We start from the raw sequence: 16,697 nt of genomic DNA on the forward strand, positions 1-16,697 counted from the left end.
AAGGGAAGATTTACTGGATAGGGAAGAAGAAAGGTAAATGAACATGATATAAAACTATTAATATTTATTATATATATATCAGAGTATTACTCCATAAAAATTAATATGAAATTTTATATTATAGGTAATATTTATATCTAATACACATTTATATGTCTTGGAATTCTGCTTTGCCAGAGCTAGCTCAGTGTTTGGGAGACCATACCAAACTGAAGATCTATAAGGGCTATTGTGCTATCTTCATTGCTATATGCCTATTAAATCTATACTGGTTACCAGTGCCATGCTAGAAAATTGAACCACATCCATTTGAATTGTCTTAGGAAGATTCTGAAGATTACCTTAAAAGATAAGGTACTAGACACTGAGATCCACTCTTCAGCTGAAGTGCCAGGCTTTTAAACTCTACTACTGACAGTACAACTTCAATACACTGGCCATGTAGCCTGAATGCCAAATGTTCTTTTACCTAAAAAACTTATTTTATGTAGAGCTAGCACAAGGCAAGCACTCACATGAAGGTCAGAAGAATGAGTACAAGGACACTCTCAAGGTTACTTTGAAGAACTTGAGTATCAATTTCAAGCCATGGGAGTCTCCAGCACTGGACTGCCTAGCATCAAAGAAGACCCTTTGAGGTAGCACAAAGGAAATGTGAGTTGTGAAAATCTAAAAAGTCTTCTTTCCAGATATTCAGAATATTTGTGCCCTTTTAAGCTCATATTGGACTGGTCAACCACAATTGAAAACATTATATCTTGTTCTCAAATAAGGATGTCATTGGTCCTCATTGAGGACAAAGGATGATTGAGAACATTTATATAGTAAGATGTATCTATGCATATTTATTTTGAAGCTTATTATCCAGCTTCATTTTACTGAAGTATGTTTTGTATGAAATGTAGGTCTAAATTGTTTTCAGTTGTATTGGTGTTGTAACACTGAAACAAGATAGAGAAATAATTAACCGTAGTATCAGAATGCTTGAATTAGACTAAAAGAGCTGTTTAATATATAAAGAAGAGCTATCAGTATGACCAGAATTGAAGAGTTGATTGTATTCAAACAATCTTTAAAAAGCAAATTTCTCTCCAAGACCAGAGTATAGTGTGTAACCAGGATTATGCTCAATAATCTACTAAAGACCTTCAGGAAAGAACAGTATAAATTTTACCTCAGTGACCCATTTCACTGTTTGTCATTTGCTGCTAAAATTACACATTTTGCACATAAAATTACACGTCTTATTACACATTTCTTTGGGTACACCAACTAGTATTTGCTGAGAATATCATACCCTGACTTTTTACAGAAGTTTTCCTGATTCCTTCAATAAATACAGTGATGGTCAACCTTTAGTTGGCTAATTTCATGGAGACTTGCTAATTCCTTTTTAGATAGGATAAGAGTATTCCTTCATTGTTGACTAAGCATGATTCAGCAAGCCAGTCCAGTGAATCGGATTTAAAACCAAAATGAGATGTTTATAAACCATCAAACAGGTAGTAAAAGATGTTTAGACATAGCTCGGAAAGGATGCTCAGCAAGGTTTCAGAGAAATGCAACTTAATTGACTTTTTATGGACCAAGTAGACACTGGTCAGAAGTCTGAGGGAGGAGCTCCTGATTTCTTGTGTTCTGACTTGTTGATTAATATGAAAATCACAAGTCCCTCAGTGAACACTTGATGATAATCAAAGCAATATACTTTGCCACATCATAACATGCTTATAACATGCTTTTAACATGCTTACATATGTCGCCACAGGCAATATATTTGCCACAAAGGCAATATACGTTGCCATTCTGAGATGGTGCAGAGTGCGAAGGATTGTTGTTATACCAATCTTAGGGTACAGCCTGCTTGCTGTGCCTTAGCTGTGGGAAATGGTGTCTCCAAATATCTTGACTATAATCTCTTTGCTCCCAAGCCAACACCTTATCTGAACATCCTAAATTTTTCAAGGGCACTATCTATTCTTTCAGTTATCCAGGTTTCTGATCTTCATCTCCTTCCTTTTTATCCCACATAACCAATCTGTTGTTAAATTTTGTTAATACCTTCACACCTCTGGCATCTGTCCATTTTTCTCCAAAACCCTAGTTCAGAACCTCAGCATCTTTTCCCTGAAATCTTGCAGTATCTTGATAACCCTGCCTCAAGTCTTAACTACCCTGTACTAGCTCTATATAAAACAAGTTTTTTAGGTAAAAGTACATTTGGCATTCAGGCTATGTGGCCAGTGCATCGAAGTTGCACTGCCAGTAGTAGAGTTTAAATGCCTGGCACTTCAGCTGAAGAGTGGATCTCAGTGTCTAGTACTTCACCATGTCTTCCATACAGTGGCTGAAATGACTTTTCCTACAGCATATGACTATGTCACTCCCTATTAATTCTGGGAACAATTGAAAATGCCGCTGGTATTTAAAGCCTTTTTTTTTTTTTTTTTTTTTTTTTTTTTTACAACTTAGCCCTAACTTACATTTCCTTATTTCGGGAGAGCCTTCCTCCCACCTCCACAATGAAAATCATTTTCTGGACTTTGCTTGCCAATTACCTTGCCACTCTGGACAAATCAACAACTTAGAAATCTCTTCTCTTGCTTTACTGACTTATCTGCCTGGAACATTTTCAGAGGAGTCCCAGCCACATTTCACACCATTCTTGACTCCACTATCTGCACTTTTCCTCCTTCTTGCCAACTGCTTTGTTTATGTTTATGTACCCTTCTTTTCCCTTCTCTCCCTCCAGGTTTTCTTTATGTGCTGTCTTTCCTCATTAAAATGTAAGGTCCCGAAGGGGAGAGTATTTGCTATATTTAATTACTAATGACTGGCAGTATTTAATAAATGCTTGGTATAATCCATACCTTTGCACTGGCTATCCTCTGTGACTGAAACACACTCTAACCTCCATTTCTGGTTGAATATATTTATAGTGCTTGTACTTCACAGTTCTTCATTGATAATGTTTTGCAGCCTACTTACCCATGATAGCTCTATTTTATGTCCATAAAATGACAGACTTTTATTTCAAGGGAAAGCTTATTGTCACTTAAAATGTGGTGCATTTCTCATATTCTGGGTCCAGTTCACTTTACATCTGTGGAGACAAGTACATTTATGAGTATATATGTAATAAATAAGTATAATATAGGGATGGGTGAACATTATCAATTAGGGAGAAAAGAGGCTTTATGTTCAAGGTTATTGTTTGAGTTCCTTCTTAAAGGAGAGGAATTCTGTAAGGTATAAGAGAAGAGGGGATACACTCCAAGGGTGGAAATTGACCAGAACAAAAGGATAAGGATGGGAGATGGAATGCCTTAATCAGGATCAAAAAGAAGGCCAATTTATCTGGATCACAATGTGGGAGGTGTGTAATGTCATCTGCAAATAGAACTATCTGGAGGAAATCATCTACAGGGATCCTTTCATTTGGATTTTTTACTGGATGCTCTCCACAACAATGGCAAATACTGGTGAATATAGATTTCCATTTTTTATACCTCACTTGATTCTAGTTGTATAGTTATCTTGGTATCTTTGTAAAATTTTACGTGATTTTAACATGCTTATAAAATATTGCATTGAAGGAGAACTTTTAAAGTAGCATTTTGCTCTACCAAATAATTTTTTTGGTACTTAAATGGTGAAGAGGTCAATAGGAAGTCTCTGTATTTCCTTGCCTTTTACTCAGTTTATTACTGTAAGACTGTAGTAGCTTGATGTGAAATGTTTATGAATGGTGTTTCTTTCTCATGCTGTTATCAAAAATGTTTTCACTTTAATAAAAATTAATTTTAAAAAGTTTTCAGTACATGTGTAGATTGCTCCAGATATTTAGAGCAAAATAGGTATACAGAGTCACAGTTCTTGATATTTTTTTTAAATTAGTAATTATGTAATTTTTTTCCCCTTAAGCATTTGTTATTCTTCACTTTGTTAGATAATCTCGAGACTTGGTCTCTCATAACTCCCCAAAATTCATTACTCAGAGCTTAGGCCTTCTCATTGTATATATTTGGATATGTGCAGCTGTTCTTCCTTTGTTTTCTTTTAATGCCTTTTTTATTCTCATGCAGCATAACAAAGATTCTGATTTTAAAGTTCACTATTATTGATAGAGATATTTTGTACAAAAGTCTTGACTGATCTTACCCATTTTATTCTTTCTTTCATATTTTCACCAATTTCATCTTTAAATACTTTGGGGATAATTTAACTTAATTTAGTTCTCATCATTTTCTGTTTGGTTTTTTCCTCCTACTGCTTGTCATTTTATGAAGTGATACTTCTCATAACCTCCCATCATTTTCAAATGAGTTTATATTTCATACTAGTGTTGCTTTTGGCTGCCTTTTCTTTGTTCTTTCTAAGTGGAAAGATTTCTTATTGTGTTGACTGATTTTATATTAGTTAAACTTCCTTAGGAGAGAATAGTCCAAGTCAGTATTTGTATTTTGTTTTCCAGTATCAACAGCTTGTTTAAATGGATTATGTTGGAGTTGTTGCAAATTTAGGATTGATAGTGACCTTTACAGTCAGTGGTCTGATTGTACATAAATATTAGAAATGACCCTCCTCATCAGTAACATTTTTTGTTATGGGATAGTGAGGTGTTTTTTTTTTAATGTAATTTTGCTTGCCATATCTAACACCTGTATGTGTCTTAAAGAAGGTGTGAAACTTCTGTGTAACCTTTAAATTTTTTAACTCCTCCATTTCTGCTGAGCTGTATTTTGTTCTTATCCCCCCAGCCTTGCTTTTGCTTTCAAGTTACTGAATAATTGGAGATTTTTAACAAGTTTCTCAAAGAAATTTTCTATGCCCACTCTCCCCACCCCACCCCCAGGCTTTATAACTGATTTTGGCACTTAAAAAGCCTTCATTGCAGTCTTAACTACTTGTCCTCATTCTGAGAACTGCAATTTAAGATGATCTAGTGTTCCATGAATTCACTTCACTATAAAGTCTGCTGTGCCATTTTCTTTATATTTCATTCCAAGGAGAACCTGGAAGTAGTCTTACCATCTAACTACAACTTACTTTAATATTTTGATTTCATTTATTCTGAGAATGTCAAGATAGACAGACAGACAGACACACACACACACACACACACACACACACACACACACACACGCAGTTATAAAATTCAGTTCCTCTAGGAACATGTTGTAGCCTTGGTCAGGTTTTCATATTGAAGGCAAGGACAGGGTAAAACAATTTGGCATTGGATAAACAAAATAATTAAAATGTCTGTACCTTTTTTTTTTAGGTTTTTTGCAAGGCAATTGGGGTTAAGTGGCTTGCCCAAGGCCACACAGGTAATTATTAAGTGTCTGAGACCAGATTTGAACCCAGGTACTCCTGACTCCAGGGCCAGTGCTTTATCCACTGCACCACCTAGCCGCCCTCAGTGTCTGTACCTTTTGATCTAGATATTTGACTGCTACCATATACCCCAAGGAGGTCATTGACAATCAATCTTTTTCAGAGATTTATTTATGCTCATAGATAATCTAAGGTAATCCAGACAATTAAGGGAAGGAATTCTGTTTGACAAAATTACAATGGACTGGAATCCACCTCTACTAGAATTTCTTTACCTTTTGATCAGATCTTGGAAAGTTTTTCTTCTCAAGATTTCATTTCATTATCAGTCCTATAACTTCAGAGATTGCCTGAATAGTTTGATTTCTGAATGAGGTAGAAAAGGAGGAAACCTTAATACTAATTAAATAATTGGTTATTGATATGAGAGAAATAATCATTTCTCAAAACAAAATAGACAAGAGAAACTCACATTCTTTTATCCCCCTCTTTTTATTGTTTTCTTTTTCCAGTTAGGTGCAGAGGTAGTTTCCAACATTCATCCATTTACAAGCTTACAAATTTCACATTTTTCTACCACCCTCCTTCCCTCCTCTCTCCCCATGGCTGTGAACATTCTGGTAAAATTGTAAATGTACAGTTGTGTTAAACATTTTCATATTATGTGGTGAAAGACAAATTAGAACCAAGGGGGGGAAAAACCATGAGAAAGAAAGGGAAAATACATAAAGGAAATGTTAAAAAGTGAACATAGTATGATTTGCTCTATATTTAGACTTCATAGTTTATCTCTGGATGTGGATGGCATTTTCCATCACAAGTCTTTAAGGATTGTTCTTGATTACTGAACTGCTGAGAAGTGCTTTGTCCATCATAGTTGATTATCTCACAATGTTGCTGTTAATATATAGAGTTCACTTGATTTTGCTCACATCTCTTAGCATCACTTCATGCAAGTCTTTCCATGGAGAAGCTCACATGGTAATGGGAGAGGACATCATAAAAATATTTATAAAGTGTTGGACAGTGGAAACAATGTAGATTTTGTTTTCCTTTTGATGGGTTTTTTTGCCACTTTCCATCCTCAAACAAGACCACTCCATTTGCCTTACTAACAAAGTAGGTGAAGAAAGCAGACATGAGGAAAGGAATACAGCACTTAAGGCCTGTGAAGCTTTCTTCCATAACTATAATCAAAGTGGTACAAGGGCCTTAGGAACAAATGGGACAAAACACCAAAGTTTTTAGATGCTCTATAATCACTAGTCTAAATCGTGAGTATTTTTAAATGCTAGAACCCTACCCTTACTTTGTTTAGCCATTCCCCGATTTAATCAACAGCTCCCAGTGAAGAAAAACAAATGGGAAAAAACACCAAAGCTTTTAGATGTTTTATAATCACTAGTCTAAATTGTGAGTATTTTAAATGCTAGAACCCTACCCTTACTTTGTTTAGCCATTCCCCAATTTAATCAACAGCTCCCAGTGAAGAAAAAATATTAGGGCAAAGCTACAACAGGGAGCCTGGTGGGCTATTATAGCCAAAGAAAAGCAGAACTATAGGAAGGTAGACATCTCAAAAGTTGAATAGGTTTTTTATTATGGAAAGAAACAGTGATATGGAAATTCAAAAACTAGTTAATCATAAATTAGTTTTGATATAACTTAATCTGTTGAAATAATGTTTTTAGGCATTTCTCTTCTAAGTAAAGGTTTAATCTGACAGTTTTACTTTCCATTCCCTAAGCATTTTAAATTGTAAGTTCTTTGAAGGCAAGAATTATCTTTATTTTTATATTTGGCTAATCCTTTGCTTGACCCTGTAGTAAGTACTCAATATTTTTTTCATTCATTCATGCATTCAAAGTGTGATAAGAGGAAGCTAGCCTAGAATTTAAAATGTCTTATTAATAGTCTGCTTAATGAATGATTCTGCTTTTAGTAAAGAATTAATTCTCCAGGACTTGATTACTGCGACCTTTGAATATGTTAGCACTTTACAGTATCTGCCTACCCACTTGAATCTTCTTGCTGCCAATGGTCAAGCAGCAAACTCAAAGTAACGCAGTTCTACTTCTTTTCTGTCAACTCTAGATAGTAGGAGTGATTTTTTAATTTTTATTAGCTATACTTCATGGAAGAATTTTGTCTTTCCTTATGAGAAGTGTTAGCTATTTTGGCTCAAGTTTACAACAATTTTAGTATTGTACTTAGTAGAGTGTGCTGAATAACTTCTTTTTTTACTTTAAGAAAGTAATTTCTTTAAACAATTTTTTTTTTATTTATTTAAGGCAGTGGGATTATGTGACTTCCCCAAGTTCACACAGCTAGAGGTAATCATGAAGTGTCTGAGGCCAGATTTGAACTCCTCCTGATTCCTGGACTGGTGCTCTATCCACTGCACCACCTAGCTGCCCCTAAGAAAGTAATTTAGAAAAATTTTTGAATTTTAGAAGTTAAAATATTTCTAGGGAATTCCCCTGATTTGTTCTTGACCTGTCGTTTTGCTTGTAGACATTTAGTGGATGTAATTTAGAATCCAGCCTATTTTAAGCTTTGTAACAAAGACATAGTTATTTGCTGTTTTGAGATAGCAGTATTTCCCATGTTTGGAAAAGTTTTATATTTTAGTCCAGATTTAATCATTGATTTGGGATGTGACAAATTAATATACTCTTTCAAATTATCTAGCACATAAAAAATGCCTTTCACATCATAATAGGTAAACATAACATTTTCTGTGATGAAAGTATTTTTTTTTTAACAATAACCCCATAGAATTAAGCAAGGCAGGGATTGTTATTTCCATTTTACAGCTGAGTAACCAAAAGTCTTAGAGAACTCTGTGGTCACAGAAGTATTAGATCAAAGATGGTAAATTTGTGAATAAATTTTATAGACCAAATTAACCTTTTTCTTTCCTCATGTGTAAATGAATTTTTGCATACTTGATCTTATCAAGTGAAAGGTCAAAAAAGGCGAGGTGAACAACCAAAACCAAGTTATTTCTTTGAAACTGTTAGATTTTTAAAATTTATTATTAAAAAAATTATCAACAGATATGTTTAAATTTACATTTTACTTTATTTAATTATTTTAATTTAGTAAAAGGAATACCTAAGCATATTTAATAACTGTGAAAATCTTCAGTAAATCAAATTCTCATGTTATAATTTATTTTTAACTTTTTAAAAATTTATTTCTTTTGAATTTTACAATTTTCCCCCAATCTCGTTTCCCACCTCCCCACAGAAGGCAGTCTGTTAGTCTTTACATTGTTTCTAATATTATAATTTAAGGTAAGCCTACTACATCTTATATTTCAATGATGGTGAAAAGCATTTAGACACTACCTTGAGAATGGGCAGGTGCATGTAGCATGTAATTAATTATCTGGTCATGAGCATCTGCATCTTGAGCTGCTGCTGCTTTTAGTAATTTTCATTATCTTAGACCCCCTAGAATTTTTCCCTCCTTCAGCTGTTCCTTTTTGCTTAGAATGGAAAAACTGTTAAGGCTGCAAGAGTTGAATGTATTTGAAGGAAAAGATGAAGAACATTTGTAAATGATTTAAAAGATGTTTCAGATGTCTATTTCATAGCTTCAACTGTCTCTGCAGTATATCAGTAGATATAGAGAAGACATTCTGAGACTTAATAGTTCTAAAAACTATCATTTCTGGTATTTCAAGTGGGAAAGAGTAATCTTCCCCTCCCCCCTCCCAAACCTGGAAAGAATCTCTAGGGATTAGTGAAATCCTGAATGGGAAACTGAATATATATGAGGATACTTAAGTTATCCTTACTATTTCTAACTGAAAGTGGAGGAGCATATTTGAATAGCTGATTAAGATGATGTCAAAGGATAGAATTTGACTTTCTGGAATATGACAGTATATTAGTAGAGCTTTTGGCCAGGAATTAGATTGTATCCAAGGCAGGTTAAATCTAAGATGAAATTGAATAGAGATAAATGGGTTGTATTGCTTTTGAGTTTGTTAGGTTTTTTCCTTTACATGTACACATTAATTATTAATTTTGTATTTGTGCAGATTTTCTTCTGTTTTTAAAATTATATTTAAAAATATGTATTTTGAATCAGTAAATATTCACCTTTTCTTCCCCTCCCCAAATTGAGAATGATAGAAAAATAAAAAAAAAAACTGTCATCAATATGTATAGACAAGCAAAACAAATTTTCACATTAAACCCTGTCCAAAACAAACCCCCAAAAAAGTTTCATTGGGAACTTAGTCCTTCACCTCTCCATCTGGAGGTGGTTAGCATATAAATCTCTAGTTACACTGATGATCAGAGTTTCAATTCTTTCATAGTAGTTTATCTTTACCATACTATTGTTATTGTATAAATTGTTCTATTGGTTCACTGTTCATTCTGTATCAATTCATACAAGTCTTACTAGGTTTCTCTGTAACATTCTCCTTCATAGTTTCTTAACCATAACTTGATCAGCTATTCCCCATTTTATTGGCATCCGTATTTTCTTTGCTACTGCAAAAAGAGCTATAAATATTTTTGTACATCCTTAAAATCTATTTTGTTTAAGATTAATCCTACCTTTAAACTAAACCTTTTGTTGCCATTTTTCTGTTTAGATTTTTTTACCTAGTTCAATGTTGATAGTAATTACTGTACATGTTATATAGTTATTGTATAATGTATATTTGTAACATATATTATATAAACTATATATGTGCTATTATATATTTATATCTAAATTATAAATAATGTAAATATTATTTAACAAAATGTTACCTAATTGAATTTTTCCCTCCTTTGACCTGTTCAGATAAGAATAAGGCTGAAGTTTGAGCCACTCTTCTCTTTTTCCCCTCCTTTGCTGTATAAGTTTCCAATGGTGTACCTTGATTATGTTGAAGAATTTTTCTTAATCTTTCTTTTCCTTCCTTCTCCCTCTTTCCTGCCTCCTCATTTTCTCATCTCTTTCCAATCTTTTAAAATCATCAAGATAGAACAGTCACTCCCAGGCTTTCTACTTAGATTCCATCTATGATCCTTAGTGGGTTCATCTACTCATATTAGAATGCAAGTAGTTTATCTTTGTTTACTCTTTTATCATTCTTCATTCATATTTACCTTTTTATGTTTTTCTTTTTTATTTCTTTTTTGCAAGGCAATATGGGTAAGTGACTTGCCACAGTCACACAGCTAAGTAAGTGTGAGTCCAGATTTGAACTTAGGTCCTCCTAATTCCATGGCCAGTGCTATGTTTTTCTTAACTCCTTTGTTTCTACATAGTTCTGATCTTTTTTTCCTGACTGTTTGGAAATCAGCTATTTCATTAAAGCTTCATTTTTTTTTTTTTTTTGCCTTTTAGGATTATATTCCATTTTACTAAATAAGTTATTCTTGACTGAAAGACTTTGTTGTATTCTGTATTCTTTTTTTTTAGAGAGACTACTAAATCACATATGATCTTATGTGACTCCTTAGTTCTTGAATTCTTTCAATTTGGCTGCCTGCTTTATATTTTTTAATCCTGTGACTTGAAAACTTTGAATTTTGACTGTAATATTCCTAGAAATTTCAAAAGAGGTGTCTTTCAGAAGGTGACTGATGGATTATCTTTTCATTTCCTCTTTACCCTCTGGTTCTAAAAGTTCTGGGCAGTTTTAAGATTTTTGAAGTATGATATCTAAGACTCTTGTTTTGGTAGTGATATTTAGGTAGTCCATAATTGTTATTTTTTTTTCTCTTTGGTATTTTCTCAAGACTAATTGTTTTTATTATGAGATACTTTACATATGGATATCTAGGTAGCACAATAGATAGAACTTTGAGCCTGAAGTTAGGAAAACTTCAGTTCAAATCCAGCCTCAGATACAGACTGTGTGACTATGCAATTCACTCTCTGTTTCAGTTTCCTCAATTGTAAAGTGGCAAGGTGAGGAGGGCTCCTAATAACACGGAACTCAACAGGGTTGTTTTAAGCTTCAAAAAAAAAATGGTTGTATAGCACTTAGAACAGTACCTGGTGCATAGTTTAGTAAATGCTTATTCTCTCTCTTTTCCTTATATTTTCTACTTTTTAAAAAAAAGTCTTTCAACTTTGTTTTATTATTTCTTGTTTCATGGAGTCTTTGACTTTTATTTGGTTCCTTCAGATTTTCAGGGAGTTATTGCTTGGGCAAGATTTTTTTACCTTTTGTGTCAAACTGTTAATTCCCTTTCTGGTTCTTATCCAGTTTTTTCCTCTACCACATGCATTTCATTGACAAAAACATTTAAAACTCTTTCTATACTTTCTATAATTCTTCCAGGAATTCTAGTTGTTTCTCTCTGAGGTTTCCTTATGGATGCTTTGGGGTCATTTTATTCTTCCAGGTTTGTTTCTTTTTTTTTTTAATTTATCTTTATTTTATTTTTGTACAAATGATGTTTTTTATACATTATTAAAATATTCTTGTTTAAGAATAAGCATAATACCCCCTTCCCCCAAAAAAATATAGACCCTCATGAGCAATAAAGGAAAAGAAAGGGGAAAAAATTAAAATTTAAAATAATGATGATAATAATAATAATAATAATAATAATAGGGGCAGCTAAGTGGCACAATGGATGGAGCACTGGGCCCTGGAGTCAGGAGCACCTGAGTCCAAATCTGCCCCAGACACCCAACAATCACCTAGCTGTGTGACCCTGGGCAAGCCACCCCAACCCCACTGCCCTGCAACCCCGCCCCGAAAAAAAACCAAAATAAAATGATAATGACAATAATAATAGTAAGGGCAGCCAGGTGGCACAGTGGACAGAGCACCAGCTCCGGAGTCAGGAGCACCCAGGTCCAAATCCGGCCTCAGACACCCAACAATCACCCAGCTGTGAGACCCTGGGCAAGCCACCCAACCCCATCCACCCTACAAATTACCCCCCCTCCAATAACAACAACAACAATAATAATAAATGTACTTCGGTCTATGTTCCAACACCACCAGCTCTTTGTGGGTGGATCACATTCTTTAGGATAAGTCCAGGTTTGTTTCTTGAGAAACCCTATTATAATAATCTTTTATGCTGGGATTGTTTTTTTGTTTGTCCATTTTTCAGACTTAATGTTAGAGTCAAACTCTATGTACTTCTGAAGGGAAGGAGGGTCCTTTTGCTGCTTTCTTGGGATGTTGAATGCTGCTTCATTTCATCTTGGAGATAGCTCAGTCTGAGGACCTGCCAGCCTTCAGAAGCCTTCTCAAAAGTAATCTTATCCAGGGTAGAGTTTCCCTTGGTTTGAGCTCTACAATTCCTAACCTGGGTTTGGGTCTGAGCAATAGTAGACTGTTGTTGGTCTCAGCCTATGGGTACCTCTGCTGGTTTAGAGTGGCAGCTGCAGGCTTTCCATGGGTCTGGGATTGTTGGCCTGGTTATTATTCCTCTGCAGAGGAATACTTCTTTTGTTTCTGAATCTGCACCTTTTTCTGTATATTGCTCATCCCAAGAATGCCTGCAGATCCCCATGTCAAAGAATTCTGGGATATGGAACCCTGAATTATATAGTGGGTAATTAACTTCTACTTAGTCCCTATCTCTATCAAATGTTCTAATATGGATCTAGGACCTTCTCTGGTCCTTTGGTTTCCCTTGGCATTGGAATGTTCCACACAGGCATTCCTGACTAGATACTCATCTCTTTCTTTGTCTTTGTATGCCTTCCTAGACTAGAAAAATGATTTATTGTGACTTGTCTTGTATTTCTCCATCAGGACTTGGTCTAGTGCATTTTTCTAGATGTCTTTTTTTGAAGGGAAAGCTCACTATACTGCTTCTTCTCTGCCATCTTGGCTCCATCTCCCTCTATATATTTTTGCATGAAAAACATTTTGTTTTTGCAAAAGTTTTTGACAAAGACTTTAGGGTTTTAGTGCATTGTAAGACATGAAATTGGCAGCCAAAAAAAATCTAATGTGATATTAAGTTGCATTAAGGGGAAGGTATAGCATTCAGAAATAAGAAATTGATGTACCATACTTTTCCTTGATCTTATCATGAGTACTGTATTTGCTTTTGAGTACTACATTTTAGGAATCCATTCATGATTGGGGTGGTAATCTAGTACCACCAATTTATGCTATATTAATTGAAGGACCTGAAATCATTTAACTTGTAGAAGAGGCTTAGAGGTACATGGGGTTTTTTTTGCAAGGCTTTGAGTTTTACAATTTTTCTTCCTTCCTCCCTTCCCTCCTCCTCCGACCAAAAGCAAACTGATATAGGCTTTACTTTTATAACCATGCTAAACATACATTGAAATTGAACATATTGCGAGAGAAGACTCAGATCCAAATGGAAGAAAGAAAACATTAGAAATTACAAAAATTACATGACAACTTTTAAAAATTGAAGTTAATACAGTTTGATCTTCATTTAAGCACCACATTTCCTTCTTTGGACAGGTCCCTTAAAATTGTCTTTAATTATTGTATTGCTGAGATGAACAAGTCTATCATCACTATTATCACTCGATGTTTTTAGTGTGTACCATGTTCTTCTGATTCTGCTCATTTCATTTAGCATCATTTCATGCAAGTCTTGCTGCTTTTCTAAATCCTACCCCTTAGACTTCTTATAGAATAATAGTGTGGATAGTGCAGTGGATAGAGCACCAGCCCTGGAGTCAAGGGTACCTGAGTTCAAATCCAGCCTCAGGCACTTAATAATTACCTAGCTGTGTGGCCTTGGGCAAGCCACTTAACCCACTTGCCTTGCAAAAACCTTAAAAAAAAAAGAATAATAGTGTTCCATCACATATATATATATACCACAATTTGTTCAACTATTCTCCATGGAGATGTTTTGATTTGGAAAAAAGGCTAAGCAAATATGAATTATGCTCCTTTCAAATATTTAAAGAGTTGATAGGCAAGAGGGGGGGCTAGATTTATTCTACTTTAAAAGAGCAGAGCTAGGACTAGCCAATGGAAGCTAGTTAAGGGGAGGCTCCAGAAATGGACCAGGGCAGCCTTAGGAATCATTTCCTTGATATTTCAGTCTTCAAACAAAGACTTCTTGTGTTGTTTTTGCAAGGCTATGGGGTTAAATAACTTGCCCAAGGTCACACAGCTAGGTGAGTCTTAAGGGTCTGAGACTCGATTTAAATTCAGGCCCTCCAGACTCCAGGGCTGGTGCTCTATCTACCTAGCTGCTTCTGGAGTTACTTTTCAAAGTCAAAAAGGAAACAAAGTAACTTGCAGTTTACTGGGAGGGAATATAATAGATAAATTAATATAACAAAGTATATAATAATGGGGGCTAAAGGAGGCTAAGCCAGGCCAACGAGACCAGCTAAATCATGAATTATTTTTAGGAGGGAAAACAACACTAACTTGGCCAAATCAGAGAAGATGCAAGTAGCATCTGAGCTTAGTATTGAAGATAGGAATTTTTTGAAAGGTAAAAGTGAGTAGGGTGTGAGGGACAGTCTGCAAAAAATACATGACTGTAGAATGTGACTTAGTAAATTGGAACAAAACTAGTAGTCTAGTTTGCCTGGAACATCAAGTATGTAAAAGGGAGTAATGTCAGATAACATTGGAATGGGACATTGTGCAGACCCTTCAGTGCCAGGCTAAGGTATTTGGGGTTTTTTGCTAAAGGAAACCACTGAAAATTTTTGAACAGAGGAATGAAATAGTCAAACCTGTGCCTTATGTAGATTGTTTTAGCTGCCATATGAAAGTAGATTGGGGAAGATAGTAGTGAAGGATAAGTTATGCGGCTTTTATACTTCTACAGGTGAATGATGGCCATGTGAGTGGCCATGAAAGACAAGTTTTTACTATTAACATTTTTCCCTCATTATATTGATTATTTCTAGGTTGCCTTTTTTAAAAAAAATCATTTTTAATTCATGGAATAAAACAAGCATTACCATAAGTACAGTATAATAAAAAGTTGTACATGGAAATTGCAAATCCACTATGTACAATTTGATAGTCCTTCAAATATACAATAAAATTATCATGTACTTTACTTTTTTTCCTATTCCCTCTCTTCCTCCCTACTCTAGAGTTGACTATCATTGGACACAAATGTATGTGTATATATGTATATATTTATATATGTGTGTGTGTATTATATATATATATATATATATATATTAATTACTCTATACATACTTCTTTCTCTGGATACAGATAGGTTCTTTCTTCATATTGTCTTTTATGTTAATTTGGATATTTATATTATAAAAAATAACTTATTCACTCAGTTCGTAAAATAATATTGATATTACATTATACAGTGTCTTCTCTGTTCTGTTCATTTCACTCTTCTTTATTTTGTGCAAGTCTTTCCATGTTTCTGTAAAGTCATTGAGCTTATCATTTCTCATAGCACAGTAGTATTATATCATAATTATGTACCACAACTTGTTCAGTGATTGCTCCGTTAAGGGTCACCACCCCTACAATTTCCAGTACTTTATCACCACAAAGAGAGCTACTCTAAACATTTTAGAACATTAGAGGTTCTTTTTCCCTAATCATCTTTGGAAAAATACCAAGTAGTGGTATTGGTAGGTCAAAGCATATCAGTAATTTAATAACTCTTAGGGCATAATTCCAGATTGCTCTTCAAAATGATTGGATCATTTTACAATTCTATCAACAATAATTTTTCCACATTCTCTTCAACATTTGTCACTTTACCTTCTATCATTCTAGCCAATCCACTAGGTGTAAAATGATACCTCAAGGTTATTTTAATCTTCATTCTCTAATCAGTGATTTAGAGCATTATTTAAGTATGAATGTACATTGTTTTGATTTCTTCATTGGAAAACTCCCTTCTCTTTTGATTCATCAGTTTATCAATTAGGGAATGACTTGTATTTTTAGGTATGACAAAGTGCTTTATATTTTAGATATGAGACTTTTCTGATAAACTGTCTATAAAAATTGCCTTTTGTATGAAGTCCAAATTTGATCTCAAGCTCCTCTCCCCATTTTGCTACCCTAATTTACTAGCTAAAGTCATGTGATTAGTATTCTTTCTCCTTGCAGTTGCCATTTCTTTTCCAATTTTCCTTTTTTTATTTTTTTATTTTTAGGTTTTTGCAAGGCAACTGGGTTAAGTGGCTTGCCCAAGGCCACACAGCTAGGTAACTGTTAAGTGTCTGAGACTGGATTTGAACCCAGGTACTTCTGACTCCAGGGCCAATGCTTTATCCATTACGCCACCTAGCAGCCCCTTTCCTTTTTTTTTTTGTTAACTATTTCCAAGGCCTCTCTTTCCCTTTTTCTCCTCCCTCCTTGAGAAGGAAATCACTTTGATTTAGGTTATGCACGTGCAGTCATGCAAAACATTTCCTTATTAGCCATGTAACAA

The 16,697-nt window shown here is 34.5% G+C and overlaps 1 protein-coding gene across 7 annotated transcripts in view; it reads left to right on the forward strand.

Annotated features, from left to right (window-relative positions):
* The window catches only part of WDR20 (WD repeat domain 20), a 97,974-nt gene that overhangs the window by 19,057 nt on the left and 62,220 nt on the right, over positions 1–16,697 (forward strand). The gene's annotated exons all lie outside the window — the stretch shown is intronic.

Source organism: Macrotis lagotis, chromosome 1 (genome assembly GCF_037893015.1).
Source record: "Macrotis lagotis isolate mMagLag1 chromosome 1, bilby.v1.9.chrom.fasta, whole genome shotgun sequence".
Taxonomy (NCBI): Eukaryota; Metazoa; Chordata; class Mammalia; order Peramelemorphia; family Peramelidae; genus Macrotis; species Macrotis lagotis.